An 18,596-nucleotide genomic window follows, 5' to 3' on the forward strand; every position below is an offset into this window, starting at 1 on the left:
AAGGCAAAATAGTTAGGTTTAGTTGAAAGAGACCTGGTGATATTCGCATGGAAATCAAGTCGAGAATATTTTTGAGCTCACCTAGATACCTATAGAATCACATTGTTTCCTACCGAGGATCTCAAAGTCTAAAATAAATTTAGTTTGCAAATATTTGTGTGTTATTCAAATTGAGCCTCCGTCCATCAAAATAAAAATTTCGTTGTTATTGGCCATTCAAATAATAACGGGCGAGAAAGTTGCAGAAAAGCTCTTCCCCCAGATCGAAATGACAAAGGAACCGAGTTTTGAAAAAAGAACCAAGTCCCATTCAGATCGTGCCAAGAAGGTTTTACTTTCGGTGCGGCCGAAATTCCATCCGTTACAAAATAACGCCTTCAACATTCAACGACGCACTTTTGATTCCCACGATTGAATTCAACAATCCGGGTGCAAATTGCAAATCTAAGGGAGACTTTGAAAGAAAATAGCGTATGCAATTGAAAGAAACAGAGATGATGATTATCCTTCACCATTGTTCAACTATAGCCCACGTGGGCGTGGGTGGAAAGTCGAGGAACATCCGCTGGCGACAGACGTGCTGCGGGCGACATACCGCAATTCAAATATGTCAATTTTGGTTCAGACGGGGAGAGGAGCTGTGAATTCCTCCGTTGGGACTGTCATTACACTGCCATATCAATGGCACCGCTTCATCCCACCCTCTTATTCTTCACCCCCGTCCTCCCGGGAAAAAGGCTGTAGCGAGTCACGTTCTGATGAGGGGCCGTTCATAAAATTCCTAACACTCTTAGGGAGGCGAAGAGTCCAACTTACCGTTGCGTCACTTTGAAATCGCCGTTATCCGCAAATTTCTCGAAAATATTAGATGAAACGTGAAAATGACAACTTTACCCTCCAAAATCTATTAGGAAACGTTTATTTGCGGGAATCAAATGAAAGTTTGCTATCACTGGAAAGGACTGACCTTCCTGAGTTATAGAGGACACCACAAGAAAATACCCCTCTCTTGCAGGGTTGCATGGATGAGATGAAAAATATGAAAAATCGAGAATTTACGTGAAATATTTCATGAAATTTCACGAAGTTGTGAAAAATACGAAACATGTGTAACATATTTTCAGGGACTGTGTATGCAACACGCACTAAAAAACACCAGAAAGCAAGAACCAGTCGCATTTCATTTACTTTTGCATTTAATTTCGAAAGATCTTTTTCAATATTTCTTATACTTTTCTGAAATTTCAAGAAATATTTCACATGAAATTTCCTGAAATAATTTCCCATGAAATTTCAAGATTTCCTTTTTCATGAAAAATTGCAACCCTGCCTCTTGGGCGACGGACCTCTCCTCCCACGCATGTTCAGACATCGCCGACAGCATGTCTCGACTTTGAACCGCCGCAGCCGCACCGCGAGGCATTTGTCACACGGGCCGTGTACCCGGTAAGTACCGGTTGGAAAGTCGAAAACACGGCCCATAATTACCGAAAGTCACAACAAGCTCCGGAACCCCCTTCCCTCCGGTGCACCACCGTGCCCCCATCCCCCCGGACGGGGTTGCGTTGTTCCCGGATTCTCCACGGGCAAATAACCCCCGATTGTCTGCGGTCTTTGTCCGGGCCACGTCGAGCCGTGACGACTGTGAAAAGGGCCCCGCGGTGACGTCAGATTTGGGGGGAATCTAGCGTGATTCGGCCGCAGCGCACAGTGGATCGAGTCACTTAGAGAGATCGGACATGATATGACATTTTTGACTAAAACTGCAAATTTTTATGTGTACTTCGTCACATTTTCAATTTCAAGGGGTGCTTTCAGAAGAAAATTTGACGAGAAAACCAATGGAACCACTTTTAAGGTATTCGACGGTTGCCATTTCTTGTGTCAGAGCGACGTGCGATATATCGCATCAATTCTTTCCATAATATCAGCTACTTGTCATTTTTTCCGAATTTTGAAATCGCACTTCTGTTGTCACAAGACTAAAGAATTCATGTACCTTTGAAAAAGAAATTCAACGTTTTAAAGGCAGAGTTTTTTCAGAGGAAAAATATCGCATTCGAGTGCAGTTTCGATATCAGTATCGAATGCGATATTTTTCCTCCAAATAAACCCTGTCTTTATTTCGTTGAATTTATTTGTCAAATTTTGGTACATGAATTCTTTGGTCTCATGACAACAAAAATGCGATTTCAAAAATTGGAAAAAATGACGAGTAACTGAAATCATGGAACGAAATGAAGCGATATATCACACGTCACTCCGACATAAAAAATGGCAACCGTCGAATCACCTTAAAACCTCAAAGTGTTGGATAAAGAGAATTACAACCGTTTAAAGTTTCCCAATTTCGACCGACCGCTCCTCGAATGGATCCACTGTGCGGTGGGGTACTTTTTCCGTGGGTTCGTCAACGGGGGCTCCGCGAGTGTGATTGGAGGGTACTTGTAATTGCGCTCGTGTCTTACCGGCGCGGCACCGAGGTCCCGAGGTGTCGGGCATCTTCTCGCTCTTTTATCATCTGCCGGGTCCTTTTGTTTTTCGTCCGAGGAACACATCCTCTCGGTTTATTCCGAGTCACGAGGTCCTTTTCAAAGCCCTCCACCCTCCACTCATTCGAGTGCCTTCAAAATGGTGACCGAGGAATGGAGTGTATCATTTTTATTCACTTCTCAGTGGCGTCACGTGCGGGAACGACGATTTTTGGATCGTTTGGATCTTCCCTTTTGGACCGAATTTTTCGGTAAAGCTACTCAAATCACGTCGAATCATCAAAATTCTCTCATGGTTTCAATTTTCCAGGGGTCATCTTCGGTTCCATCGGCCCACATGATCAAAAACTGATAGCAGTGGCAAGGTGTAAATGACTGCTTATCGATATTTCCCCATTTAAATCGGTGGAAAAGGATCGATTAATAAGGGGTTCGCAAGGAACACCTTAAGAATCGCTTCTTTTTCGTAGCTTCAAATAGGGAAATAACAATAATCGATCATTTATTTGCATATATTGTTACATTCTCTCGTGAAAAGAAGGACGAAATTAGGCTAGAGGAACAAGCTCACATTTTGACTCACTTCCTATCAATGTAACATCATACGTGCTAAAATTTACGTGCACGTTCGTGTATTTAAAATGTACCATTGAATGACGTAATGAAACTGAAACTCACGAAAAGAAAATATGAGTCTCCTCAACCATGAATGGTTCCCAGCGATACTTAAAATGTATTAATACCTGAAACAAACAAAAAAAAGGCAATCAATGAATAGAACTTGAAAGAGATGATATAGAACTTAAAGAGGAAAGCTATGGATTTCAATTTTTATGACTGGGGTCATCCTCTCCCGCATACGGCTCATAAGTAAAGAAGAGCGAAACTTTTTAACCAAAACAACGGATAATCTTGTCGACTGTTAAGACGTATAGCCTGCTTGACCACATTTCCCGGAGAAATAATTTGAACACGAGTTTATATACACTATAATATGCCTTCAATTCGTTTCAAGGCGATCATAATTTTTGACCAAAATCACCTAAAGATAATCTAAAAATTCTGCAAACTTTCTGGTAGTCAGGACTTCTCTTTAATTTCCCTCCAAGTCTTCATCCAGCTGGATTTCCCTCTGACCCCCGCATGTAATTACTATGTATCGAGTAACATGAACAGAGAAGCTCTAGAAAATCGAAATAAAAAAATCTCCCCCAGGAGGGAACAATTGAAGTCGCGAGACGAAATTCGAAGACGGTGGATGATCAGCGCCAGACATCAGTGGCCGCGTAATCGAATGCATAAATCGGTCTGCTTTTACTCAACAATTGGAGGGCGAAATAAATTGGAAGGAACGTAAATCGATACGAAGGTGGATGGGTGGCGCAACGGGCATAAAATAAATCGCTCTTGAAACCTAAAAAATCCAATTATTGATGACCCCTGGCACGCATGCCTTCTCGTGTCTTTTGTGGACCATCAACAAAAAGACTTGTTAGGATTTAGCATCGACCGATTTGTATGTCCACTGGAAGAGGATTAAGATTGGATTGGGGGTTCCTCGCACTCCAAGGCTGTGCGCGATCAACAAATGACGGGAAAAGGTTCTATTTTTCGATTAAAAACAATATGATTTAGAATAATTTTACGACGTGAAAGGCAACGTTGATCAAGAGCAAGGTGCTAGGGATACGCGGGGCTTTTGCAGATGGGCATGGCGGCGTTGTCAAATGAATAATCGATTGCCTAACGCGAGGGTGAATAAAGTTATCATCTAGCGTAATTATCGGGCACATAAATGATTAATGCAAGCCTAAGGTTGCAAGGATGTTGGCAAGTCTTGCAGACCAGGACGACCCTCCCTAACCCATCGGTTTCGGTCGGGATCCGATGAAAATAGTTGGAGTGCATCTGATTCATCAATTGATTGGTTACGTTCTTGACTTTTACAGGTTTTGCCTAACTTTTTAAGAACTTGTCATTCCATCACAGGTATAACCTAAATTCGAAACAGATAATTACTAATGAAATTAAAAACAAATAACAATTTCCTGCCACTATGCTTTAAATTGGCTGAATTTACAACGCTGAACACCTTTCGACGCTCAGTGCGATTATCAATCATTTAAGTAAACTTAAGTAAGTAACTTAATAAGTAAACTCAGTAAGGTTAGTAAACTTGATTAAAAAAATACCATAATGATCAACAAACATGTGCAACTAGACAGAACTAAAAGATCAACAATTTTTGATAATTCTTCGTTCCTTTATGTAAGTTTCGAAACGTCTCAGATTACGGCACTGATTGCTGAAAGGCCTAGGGCGTTGTGCATAAAATAATTTTGCAGCATAATGGTACGGAATTTGTGGTTTTTTTAAACTGTGATTAATATAGCTGCTCTTTTAACAATCCTCAGTGATACTGATAAATTTACACAGTCATGCGAGCGACAATCGATTTTCAATTAAGAGACCAACCCGTCTCGTCTACAAAAGAACATTGTCACTTTTGGCTTTGCTGATTTATTTCAAAGTTCAGTCGGGCTGCTTTGCTGGTACGCGATCCTGAGTCTGCTGTGAGGAAGATTCGCAGTTTATTTTGCGCAGTCTTGATTATGATATAATCTCCTCATGATGGAAAATTGGAGGCTGGAGGACTGGCCTAACCGGTGTCTCTTATCCAGTGTCAGGTTTCCTATTAATCTTTAATCTGCCGTTACCGGAGTCTATTGAGACCCGCGCCCGCGCCTTGAGATGCAGCGCAGCCATGCAAGCTGATGCACTGCATCGTCTGAGCCTTCGATTTCTTCCTCCTGCTCCAGACTCTCCCTTCACTTAGTTCATTACCGAACGCGAGTCACAAAAGGATACCCAGAGAGGGCTCCGCTCCAACCGACGAATCACACACTGGAAAAAAAAAACACATTGGATCTGGAGTCCAGACTCTTGAAAACATTGACAAGAAAAAGGACTCTTGATTCAATCAGATTTAAGCTTAAATCAAAAGGAAATCCACTCATAATCTGTGCAGGTAAGTTATATGAGACCATACGGGTGAAGTCCCCACAAAGCGATACAAATTGTGTCTCATACAGTGGAGGAAGAGTCGAATGTTTTGCTCGACGTATGTTAGCTTTCTCAGTAGATTTGATACTTGAAGTCGAATATTCAGTTAGAATATGCTCGAATTCAACATATCCTAGGATAAAGAGTGTAACCATGCATGTATTAACTGTTAATTTCAGCATCAACCAAACATTAAACATATCCCCTACTTTCCTACTTCGCGTTTAAGTCTCCAGCGCTTGTTATTTCATCGCTGCTAAACATGGCTCCCTCAACAACCCGAGAAATGATAAAGTTGGTTCGTCGAGGTTATTTTTTTTCCAATTTACGGAGAATGAAACCAGCGCGCCCCTCCCTTCGAAAGAAAATAAAAAAGAAAGAAAAAAAAGGCAAACGTACAAACATTGATATTAAACTACAAATCTGGGAGGAAGATATGTCGTCGCATCGCAAATTGACAACACTGGAAAAAAAAAACACAGTGGATCTTTAGTCCAGACTCTTGAAAACATTGACAAGAAAAAATACTCGTGATTCAATCGGATTTTTGCTTGAATCAAAATGAAATCCGCTCAAATTAAGAGGCTTGGTTCTTGATTTAAGCTAGATACTGATTGAATCAAGAATACTTTTTCTTGTCGATGTTTTTAAGAGTCTGGACTCTAGATCCAATGTGTTTTTCTTTCCAGTGAAGACTTTTCATCTGAAGGCTTTACTTCATACACAGTATTTTTCAGAAACTAATTCACTCTCCACGCGAGTCACGTGACCCTATCCAGGACACACGAGGGCAAGGAACCAGGCTCCATTACATCTCGCCCACAAATGTACACCTCATGATAGTAATAAAATAACCGGATGGACGTTTTTCCGCGCGCGGAGGGGGTTGAGGGAGGCGCTCGAGATTTGCCACCGCGGAGGAGTCGCTTTGACGGGCAATAAACGACGCTAATTCAGCGCCAATTACCGTAATAATTCCGATCCGATGCAGGAAGGCCCTGATGAGAGGGCGGCTCGCCGGCCAGTGGTCGCGCGGGCCGGGGCGGACGCCATCATTTTGCGCATCGGTGCTTTGCTTAATACAGGAGTCGCCTCCACTTGGACGTATTTGTAGTAAAACAAATTATGTGCAAAGGGGTTGCGTGTGACATAGATCCTTTTAGCATAAATATGTCCAGTTATCGCCACCAGACAACCCTCCAAACGGGCTGACCCCGACCTCCGTGACCCCTGCCAGGGCTCGCGCTTACCTATTCTACCGTGCTAAGGAAGACCGCCGTAAGAGCCTCCAGGCGTTGCCAAATTTCCTTTGATAAAACACGAATTTCCTGGTGAAATTATGAATATTTTCCTTTCGATTTTTCGGATAATTTTGTATGCAATTTCACCTAGAGTTCCTGAAAATTTCAAGGGAAAATATTCATAAATTTCCTCAAGAATGAACATTTTATCGAAGGAAATTTGGCAACTCCCGAATGTTCATACGGCGTTTTACCTTAGCAGGGCAGCATTGTGCCCTGCTGTGGCAAAACGCCGAATGTGCTTCATGGTGGTGACAAATTTCCATCGATAAAATATGAATAATCTAGGAAGTTTTTAAATGTTTTTTGCTCGATATCTCGAAGTACTTCATTTGGAATTCACACTAAAAGATCTGACATTTTTAAAAAAAATTGTCATAACTTTCCTGGAAAATAGGTATTTCATGAGGAGAAAATTTGGCAACGTCCAGATGTTTATATGATGTTTTTCCTTAGCGCAGCGGTATCATGTTACGCTCCTGGTGAATGGCTCCGGCGCTGTTGGGACAAGAGGGGTTTCGATCCTGAGCAAATATTCCGCTGTGAACGAGAAAGGGGTGCGAAGTTTCTAGCTTCCTCTCTCATCAAACTTCAACTTCTATTATTGGCTCAGTCGTGGTCACATCAATCAACCACGTTTGATCTATTAGAAGGTCTTTTCTTCGTGTTTTTCCCTCCTCAATTTTTCTCGTATCCACGCGAGAAGCAGGAAAAATGATTGAACATTAAAGTCAGGGTGTCTACTAAAATAGGCTGGACAAACATCAGTACTTTTTCAGTACTTACATTTGAAGAAATTCGAAAAATTTGAATTTCTCGCTTAAATTGCGACAAAAATGACAAAAATTTCGGACCTTCTTGCGGAATTTCCGCACTTTTTCGATACTTCCGGACCGCCCTTAATGAATCAGTACTATCAGTCCGGGCTTTCCGAAAATTCCGGACTTGTAGATACCCTGAAAGTACTTAACGTAGCGAATCACTAAAATTTTCAACCCTTGCCTGAGAAAAACGTCAAAATACCATAACTTTGAGGTTTAGATGGCTGTAGGTTTCACATCTGGAATATAAGCTAGTAAACCAAGAGAAGAAGAAGGAGAAGAAGAAGAAGAAGAAGAAGAAGAAGAAGAAGAAGAAGAAGAAGAACAACAACAACAACAACAACAACAACAACAACAACAACAATAACAACAACAAGAACTTTGAGATTAGTCCCCTTTGAATTCCATTACTTTTCCAGGAAAATTAATTTTCTCCGCGCTTTCCCGGCTGCCCCACTCTTCGGTCGTTGGAAAACCACGCTGACCTATTTTCGAGAGCTCTGCAGAGGTAAAACGGCAACGTTACGTGACGTTTATGACGTCCGAGGGCGAGACGCGTTCGTGGCGGCGGCGGCGGCGGCGGCGGCGGCGGCGGCGGCGGCGGCAGCCCATTGTGAATAATAATTTCATGGCTTTTTCAGGAAGATTAAACAATGCACTCGGCAAGCATTTCCCGCCACCCTCCCCACCCCCACCCTTCACCCGCACTGCAATCGCTCCACTTCCACGCGGGATCAATTTGATGAATCATAAGCTCCAACCATCATTCCTAGGATCCGTGGCGTCCGTCAAAATTGCCAGATTGTGTCTTAAAAGTTAAAATTGACGTGCTCTCTTTTAAATTCTATGAGGGAAAATTCTGATTTTCCGGCATACTATGGCAACCGTGGCGTTTCCATCGAGAAAAAGACACATGTAGCCGAGAACCACTTAACTACAAGTCGTTTTTGACTGGGATTACGCGGTTTTTCGACGGTGAGGAGGGGGCTGCGTGGAAAATTGGTGACCGTGCTCGTTGCACCCGACACGCGAGAAAATTCGACGCTAGCATGCGACGCCCGATTAAGGTTATTTTGTTTTTACGCTGCCCTTTTTAGCATCTTAATCACCTGGATGGCTGCGTGATGGAGATGAACTGAAAAATGAGTGGGTGGAAATGAGAAATGTGATGAGACTGCAGCGGGAGTCGTTTTTCTCCACCGCGGGTTCGCCCACCTGGCGGCAATAATGCCGTGCTGGGGAAAAACGCCGTACGAGCCTTCAGAAGTTGCCAAATTTCCCCTTGTAAAATACTTATTTTTAAGGAAAATCATGAGTATTTTTCCTCAAAATCTCCACATTTTTCAGATCAAATTTCGTCCTCTAAAAAATTGAGAGAAAAATATTCAAAATTTTCCTTAAAAATTCGTATTTTATCGAAGGAAATTTGGCAACGCCTGAAGGCTCATACGGCGTTTTCCCTTAGCACGGCAGAATAATATACTTGCGTCATGATTGAATTGACTTTTGCAGTTGGGCGTCAGTCAATCATTTCGAGATTGTATAGACAGTTGATTGGTGCACGAGTGGACTCCAGGTAAATCTTTCATGGAAACTTAGCCACTTAAGATTGTCGTAAGAGGAAATTTACGTTGGCCCGCGAGTTCAGACCAACATGACTACTAAAAATTACCGAAAATATAGTTTGATGAAATTGTAATTTTTTAGTGCGCTAAAAAAACATATAATTGTTACTAGATTTGAACAAAATCTGTTTCACTCCGGCAGAATGTTATCGAAAAGGTCCCTAAGCGTCTCACGCTGAGCACACCGCCCCATCAGCTACCTCCGCGACCTCACCTTCCATCTCCGGGTCGGATCGAAAGAGTTTCAGATTTCCCGGCTCTAAAGACCGGAGAAGACGACAGGGAAGAAAAATGCTAATTGTTCCCAAGCCGTAGCGCGACTCCAAAAACCTCGACTTTGCGCAGAGTTTACACGGGATATAAGCGATTCTGACACAGGGGCCAAACGACCCGATGAAACTGATCGCGGGTTAAATTGTCCGTGTTTTATAAATATGTAATTACGATTGTTGATCCCGAATTTATTCCGTCGACACCTTGCGACCGGTGTTTTGTAAATAGCGTCTCTTATGCCGTTAGCATTATGTTAATGGAACCCCGGCCGCAAAAAAACACCGCGGAGGTAGTTGCGCTTTGAAAGAGGATATTTTATCCAAACAAAAAGCAATCGTCCCGCACATGGAAGAGTGGGTTGATGGATCCCGTATCCGCGCTTTCTTTTCGAGTCTTCATTTTTTTTTCTCCGGAATCAGCGGTCTTTGGAGGAGACCGGTGTGCCTGAGGTCAGTGACATGCGTCCCTGCGACCCCTTTTCCGATGCAGAAAGAGGACCGTCATATTAATATTCGAATGTTGCCGAATTTCTTTGATAAAATATTTTAATCTTAGGACGCGGTTCCGAATGTTTTACATGTGACTTTCAAGCAACCTTCATGGGAATGAAGTTCTAGGAAAAAATTCACAGAGAAATTTTTACAAGTTTTCTACATATTACCAGGATATACTTTGCAACGGTTAAATGGTTGAAAATCGTTTTCCCTCCTTATTTTGCCAGGATATGCTTTGCAACGTTATAAAAGTTGTAAAGCGTTTTTCTTAGGTACAATGAAGTACAAAGTAGAGCTGAAGCCCTTGTATCCGAGGGCGCAATATCACACGTTGGTGCGCTGGACAATGTTGGTTTGAGTTCGCTCCAGGTCGAAGGGACAAGCCAGGGTCCAGGGTTCCGGGGTGGAATGAATACTTCACAGCCGAGCTTAAGAAAACTTAAAGCGTAAATTCGAACACTGCCATACTTCCCAAAATGAAATGTAAACTTTTTGGTAGATTTATAACTTAACTTTTTCAGATAGTTTGATTCGTAATTTAGTGAAAAGTAACCGAAATTTTATCGCAAAATATTCAAAATTGTCTCAAAACCAAATATTTCATTCAAGAAAATTTGGTGACGTGTGAATGATGCGGCGTTAATGCGTTATCCCTCAATTTTATAAACTTTCTACGAAATGTTTCCGGAGATCCCTTACTTTTCATCAATTTTTTGCGATTTTGTTTGCAACGTACTTCGGGATGATTAGTGAAGCACGCTTCTTGATGACAGTGAACGAGTGTACATGGCAACCTCGTAGAACATTATCCCTTTGAAATCGCCTAGTTTCTTTGATGTCAGCGCTCTACAAAGAGCAGTCGCTTTTACTTTCCGACGATAACAGGGGCGTGCAGTGCAATAGCGTGGGGCATGCTGCAGGCGGTCTCAGTAAGGATATCCATTCCAATATCCCACCAACCAACAAGATTTCCATAATTATCAGGAAAATTGCAACTGATGATTACTTTGAACAAAGCAGAGTGAATGATCAATTGGTGTTTAAGAAATCGGGGCACCCTTCGGACAATCCTTTGTGAACGTTCCCATAAAAAAGAAGAAAAATTTCATCCTCTACAAATGAAAATATGTACAAGGATATTACGTAAGAACTTTAATATCAGAGATTGGGAACCAACAACCGCTTAAATGATCCAAACACATCTGATAAGAAAGAAACAGACTCGACGACAGCCCGTAAATTCAATGCCAACGCTGTTAACACTTCTTAAAATTAGAACCTAAACGATGTCACTGGATCATAACAACTGCAATATTGCCAGCCCGATACTTTTGAGTCTGATGAGAAATAAACTAGAGGAAATAATTAGGCGACTAAAAACTCAGAATGCCAATCAATTTCAGAAAAAGCGACAAAACCAAACTACGAACTGCCGTTACTTTTAGACTGATGGAATGAAGAATACTCAATTATTACTTCTTGAGACACAATATTCTTGACCGGGTTGGCAACTGTTTCTCAAAAAGCACAGACAGGCGGCCAACAGATTCATATCATTCCAAATGTAAAATGATTTCTGACATGAGGCGCTAGGCGACACCAGTGGCGTGGCGTGCTTTGCGATATATCGATTGTTATGCCATTTAAACCTATGGAAAAGGATCGATAGACAGGGTGTTCGCAGCGGACACCTTAATGATCGATTCTTTACCATAGGTTTAAATGGCATAACAATCGATATATCGCAGTTCACACCCCGCGAACGGCCGCGATCTTTACCAACGGAGATACAGCCGATAACTCAGAGGACCTGTATTGCACAGGTCCTAAATTCATCATTTGGAGTTTTTATCGATCCGTGTTTTTGAAAAAATAAGTAACTAATCTCGAGAAACAAATAATTTGAGGCGCGTGGTCGCATTTTTTATTTTAATTTATTTTGTGCTACATTTTGTGGACGCGACGATGATGGGAAAAACGACAGGGAAAAAAACCTGCAGAAGTTCGTTCATTCTCCGCAACATAAAATCATTTCAAACTTCAGTCTGGCAACTTGGAAATTAAACTAAGCCTTCCGAGAAAAACAGAGCATCGACTAAGTTTTCATCTGAAAGAAAACCGCGAACGCCGGGACCATTAAGTTTTCTTGGTTTTTCCAGACCAACGGTGAAGCAGCTCAATATCTGTAATATCTCTTGATGTAAGCGAAGATTTCTGATCGTTTTGGTTGCGGTAGGCCGTTCTCATTTTTATCCTCGACGCGAGAAAATTACTCAACCGAACAGTGGCGTGGCGTGCAATTCGACATATCGATCGATCTGCCATTTAAACCTATGGAAAAGAATCGATAGACAATGTGTTCGCCTTAGTATTCGATTCTGTACCACAGCTTCAAATGGTGAAATATCGATAATTGATCGTTCACGCCTCGCGACTGCAATCGAGACTGATTAATATTTGAATCCACCGTGGATCGTTGCACGCATATTTTACTCTCTCTTTTGAACTCCAAACGCACGCTGTTGTTGTAAAACGCACATGCGTACCCACAAATTCGACGCCTTGTCCGTCTCACGGAAATATTTAATTTGAGGACATAATGTTGCAATAACGGCCAAGGTGCATTACACTGTTAAAAATCGAGGAGAGAAATTCGAGGCTGTAATTTGTAAGGCGCCAAAAAACCTCAAGTGATATGAATGCGAAGTGAAATTAGCACTATACAAGCGTATGACACTCGAGGAAAAACTGCCGTGCTAAGAAAAAACGCCGTATGAACCTTTAGATGCTGCCAGATTCCCTTCACTAAAAACTGAATTTACGGGTGAAATTTTGAATATTTTTCCCCCAAAATGTTCAGACAATTTGTACGCAATTAGATCGAAAATACCTGAAAATTTCAAGAAAAAATATGCATGAATGTCATCAAAAATACATGTTTTATCAAGGGAAATTGGGCAACTCTCGAAAGTTCATACGGCGTTTTTCCTTTAGCACGGCAGAAAAAGAGTAGATTCCACTCCGTAGGAATGTAAATCACTCCTTAAGAAATATAACTTCCGCTCTGTATCATTGCATCTATGGTTATAGGGCGTTGTATAGACTTTGGCACAGAATTTCACTCCAAATGTTTTAACAGTTTACGAAGTATAAGCATAGGGGCTGCAGTTATTCAATGCCCACGAAATGGCAAAAACCTCATTTCACTCCAGTATAGTCGCAGTTGAGGACTTTGTGACTTCGTGTGATTAGACGATAGGTAGAAACTTCAGAAACACCCATACATATAATAAAAATCCATAATGCCCCACGAATTACAGTGCGGCGGTATAAGAAAAACAGTTATAGAAGTGCTAAACGGAAAAGAGGATCCCAAATAAAAAGTTGGGTATAGTTTTAAAAATATTCAAAGACGGAGTCTGGGAGGGTCTTGCGGTTGGCGCAAACGAATACAACTCAAAATTTTGGGTTGGTCTCGTCATACAAGCCCGATCGAGACACCCCTCGCGTTGCCAAGTTGAATATGATACCATAAAATTTTCAGATTGGAATTCCTGAAATTGACAGGATCGCGGTACGATCTGGAAACACCTCCACCTCCCCCGATCGAGTCCGGAGATTCGAATCGAGGACCACTGTCAAAAAGCGAGTCCTCGGGGGTTTGGTTATCCGATCTTTCATCCCGTGACAGCCCTGTTTTACCCGTCGTTTTATTTTCACTTAAATCAACGTTCGGGGCCCGCCTACGGGGTCTACGGCGCGAGGGCGCCCGCCTCGCTCTGTCGTGCCAAGGAAAAACGCCGTATAAACCATCGTGCGTTGCCAAATTTCTTTTGATAAAACACACATTTTTAGGAAAACTTGTGAATATATTTTTCCAAAATTTTCAGACAATATCGTACGCAATTTAATCTGAAATGTGTGAAAATTTCAAAGAAAAATGCGCAAGAATGTCGTCAAAAATACATGTTTTATCAAAGGATTTTATCTAAGAACATACCAAATTTATTTTTATTTTTTTTTTTTTTTTTGCTTTGAAACCACTTTTACCACTTTGCACCAAATTTATTTGGATAAAACACAATTTTTTAGGAGAACTTGTGGATATATTTGCACAAAATTTTTAGACAATTTCGTACGCAATTTAATCTAAAATATGCGAAAATTACAAAGAAAAATGTGCATGAATGTCGTCAAAAATACATGTTTAATCTAGGAAGATACCAAATTTCTTGATAAAACACACATTTTTAAGAAAACTTGTGGATATGATCTGTTCAATTTCTCAGAGAATTCTTTTAGCAAAGTGATCTGAAAAATCTGAAAATTACAAGTAGAAATAAAGTATTCATAATTTTTCTCAAACATTGATATTTTAAGAGGAGGGACTTGGCAACGTTTAAAGACTTCTACGGCATTTTTCCATAGCATCGCGGCGCTGGGTTTATGCTTTTTTAAACTCGGTTAAAGAGGACACACACGTACAGAAGGTTTTATCGAATTCAGTGTAACAGATCGATGGTCCCACACTCAAAATGAGTAGTCATATGTATCTTTGGATCGGGCTACATAAATTTTAAAGGTGACTCTTGAGAGTTATGCTTCCGATTTCTGGAAAAAACAGCTGCATTTCTGGAAGAAGTGATAAAAGTCCATGTAGATCTTTAAGATGAAGAAAGTAGGATCCTTTTATGGAAGAGCAGGATTCCTTATCCTTAGTCGTATTTTTATTAAAATATTGGAAATAAGGTCTAGTGTGCGTTTCAAAAATCTGATTTTAAGAACCAGAGAGTACAAGGAAGCTGAAAGGAATAAATATTGCCAAACTGTCCAATTTGCAGGTCTAAAAAAACGGTAGTGGCCATGTTGCTTTTCCTCTTATTTTTCACGCAAGAGTTAAAGCAAGGGTACTTGAATTCGTCTGCGCGATTCCATCTTGAAAACATTCTCATCTAATGTGAGCAATGGTAGTGGTAAAAGAAAAGCAAAACCGGTTCCTGTAAAGCGTAAATCTTAAGCGCTAGCAATTAAATCAAGTTGAAATCGCCTTCAAAATGTTTTGATACCAAACTCGTACACCGAGGTTAAAATAGTTGCATGTTAGTACTAGACTCCCTCACGCGCTACCTTTTTCTCCAGCCTTAACTGAAGCTTTGGATTGAAGGTTCCTCGTTTCAAAATCTTCGTTGGCTGATCAGACGAACTGATATTTTCAGACAATTTTTCTCCCCAGTGTGCTTAGATACGGGATAGTTTCAAAAATTCCCTGAGGAAGAACGAATAATAGTTGAAAAAATACCGACATTATTTCGCAAAATATACATCCACGTTTCTGATACATCACCGGTAATATCACGAACACCACTCCATCCCGAGATGATCGCTTATTAACATTTGGACACGCATTCTTGCACGGGCTGAACGAAAATTGAAAAAACAGCGGAATGGCCCGGCACCCTGTGACAGGCCGATATTTGCATGAGTAATGGACACTTGGATGATAGTCATTGAAAAACTGGGAACCTCGGGGCCAGTGGCGTGGCGTGATTTGCGATGTATCGATTTATCTGCCATTTAATCTTATGAAATAGGATCGATAAAGAGGGTGCTCGCGGCGAACACCTCAATACTCGATTCTTTATCATAGTTTCAAAGGGGGAAATATCGATAATCGATCATTCAAGCTTCGCTACTGTCGGGGGCCCGACTGAAGCGAGGAAGATATGAGTGCGCTGGTACCTCGAGGGCCTCTGGAATCGCGAATCTTCGTGTTACGTTGCCGACAAAAGGGCGTAACTCAATGCTCGCATGAGACCTAAAGAACATGGATTTATATTGGCTTAAGCGATCGAATCGAGGTGCAGTTACGCTCTTTTATGGCAAGAGCGTATTTTCCTTGTGATCAATGACGATAAACCGCAAAAAGCCTGAGGTATAACGCAAAGTAGAACTAAGTGCTGTTGTTCATGTTCGTTCAACATAGTCGACGGAAATTCATAAATTCAGTTTGACAAAACTTTCGAAAAAAAAGAAAAGAAAGACAGATTTTCACGTTGATTCATGGGTGAATTTTGGAAAAAAAAGAAGATTATATACGACTCTTAAGTAACTGAATGAAAACATTAAAACTCGAAGGGAATTTTTGGATTTAATGCGTGTTTTGATAAAAAAAAAAAAAAAAAAAAAAAAAAAAAAAAAACTAATCAGAATTAAAACTTTGGGATGTAGATAATAAGGTGGTAAAAAAGTGCTGGATCCACACTAATTTGCAGGGAAAACAAGAAAAATAAGTTTAAAAATTTCAATTAGAATCAACAATGTTGAACTCTAACTGACATTCCTGGACTTTTTAGCCTTGTTTTCCCCGCAAAATAGTGTGGACCCAAAACTGTTTAACGACCTCATCACACACAGTTCGGGACACAATTCTTAGTTATTTTTCTTCTTTGTAATGTAGTGTTCTTAATTCTCTCGTCCTGAAAACGACGAATACTACCATAGAAAATCGCGTGAGCTTAGTGTTTCATTTTGCCTACTCACCTGACTGAAGGGGCTATGTAAAACACATTCAGTCTATTCGGCGGATAACCGGAGTGAAAACAAGATCGGCTCAATGTCGATATGAATCGGACAATTTATTAAGCTTCGCACTTGAAGGTACAGGAGTAATCTCTGCTTTCGCACCTCCTCCGCACTTAAAAAGATCGAGTCCGGTTCATTGTTGGTCATCGCCCCGAGCATCCCTTCTGATCTCCTTTATAAGCGATCCCGTTATCCTACAAGACCTGCGCGTGTGGGAGGACAGGAACAGTCGAGGAAAGAGTGCACGTTTAGGGAGACTTAGAAGCTTTCGCGAATCTGTCCGGTTCACAGATCGGTTGCAGGTGAGAAAAGGAAGGTGCGGTCCAATGGATCATTCCTCCGCGTTGCCGATCTTCAAGTCTAGGGCTGATCGTTGAAATTTATAGACAAAGCTTTAGACAAAGATGGAAAAAAGGATATGGAGGAATCCGAATCCCATTGGTGGAAACGAGTGGTTGCAATGGATAAAGGAGCTAGGTAATAGATTAACTAACGCCAAGTACCGAGGCTCTTTAGTTAGTCCATAGTTTTCTTCCTTAGTCTTAAAGAACCATCCAAATTAACCGATACGATCGCTCCTTACTCCGTATATCTTCTTTTTCTATAGCTTTGTCTATCCATTTTAACGATCAGCCTGCAATTGTAAACTTCAGCTAGAGCGAATAGCGCAGTTACTCATTTTGGAAAATGGCTCAAAAATCACAATGAACACATCAGGAAAGCTTGAAATACGCTGCTAACTTATACTTTAAGAAACTATTGTTCCTCAAGCAGATCAGTCCTTACCAAACCAATTTTTTGGGAATAACAGAAGAGGCTGATCCGTTTATTAGCGAGGAAAAAGTTCCAAAAAGTTTCTGAGAAAATTTTGGAACTTTTTGGCTTTGTTTTACGCACCAAATGGTGTGCACCCAGCAAGATTTCGCCACCTTGTCACATTCAGTTAGGGCCATTCCTTCGTGTTTTTTCTCGTTCGTTAATTACTAAAGTAGTTGGCGAAATTCCCTTCAAATGAGGTAATTTACAAATCAATTTGAAGCGCACCTTTATCTAGGACCTCATGTTATGGGACGTACTTAAAGCCTTATCGTCTCGAAAGGTGGGTGTTCAGAGTTTTAAATATCAGGGATAATATGGCAACTTTACTCCGCGAGTAACTTGAAACCATCAGTCGTGCAAAGTGTTTAATTTACGGTAAAAGGATTCACCGACTGATCGTGATTTTTCGTTCCGTCGTGGGGTGCGTATCGGCAATGTTATCACGGCGATGGTCATCATTAACGGACTTTATCCTTCTGACGTTGTTAAAGATTCTCGAGTCTCTGTCGACAAGTCTTCTCTCTTCCTCAGGAAAAACATCGCCGTTGCTTAAAGTTGTTGAACAAATTAGCGTCCATGGTGGGAAAAGTTAATTTTCAAGACATTCGGGTGACTCTATACATTTTCTCTAACAGTTCCCATACGCAATATTGAGGAATTATCAATTCAGTCAGATTTAAACTGATCGACTTAGTTAAATGATCGTGTGCGATTCCAATTAATAAATTAAAGCCACTATTAGACGTGCGAATTAGAAAGTTGAATAAGTTGATTCAGTGCCGTGTCTACACTGAAGAAGTTTCTGTAAGCATCTTTCTATAATCTGTATAATTATGTACACATGATGGGAAAAAGTAGATTTTTGCGAATTTCTAGAGGTTCAAATGCACAATGAATGATCATTTGTAATTACCACGAATTTAAAATTTTGTATAGATGAATCAGTTGATTTGCAAACAGGCATTAATAATCCCATTGTTGTATAAGCCCTGAATTACGCAAAAATATGTACAAACTAGGACTCATGAAAATGAATTTTTTCCCTTGAAAAAAAAAAGAAAAAGATTCATATATAGAGTTATTATTTTTATTCCCAGCGATTATTATAAAGAGAAAAGGGCTCAAG

At 40.8% G+C, this 18,596-nt stretch overlaps 1 protein-coding gene across 4 annotated transcripts in view; it reads right to left on the reverse strand.

The window, feature by feature from the left end:
* The window catches only part of LOC109044113 (protein amalgam), a 381,462-nt gene that overhangs the window by 83,139 nt on the left and 279,727 nt on the right, over window positions 1–18,596 (reverse strand). The window contains exon 1 of one of the 4 annotated variants that reach the window (XM_072302678.1): window positions 3,171–3,235. The exons of the other annotated variants lie outside the window; for them this stretch is intronic. The gene's annotated coding sequence lies outside the window, so the exon portion shown is untranslated. Of the gene's footprint in view, window positions 1–3,170; window positions 3,236–18,596 lie in introns of those variants that run through there. 4 annotated transcript variants of the gene reach the window in all.

This window comes from Bemisia tabaci, chromosome 7 (assembly GCF_918797505.1).
Source record: "Bemisia tabaci chromosome 7, PGI_BMITA_v3".
Classification (NCBI taxonomy): Eukaryota; Metazoa; Arthropoda; class Insecta; order Hemiptera; family Aleyrodidae; genus Bemisia; species Bemisia tabaci.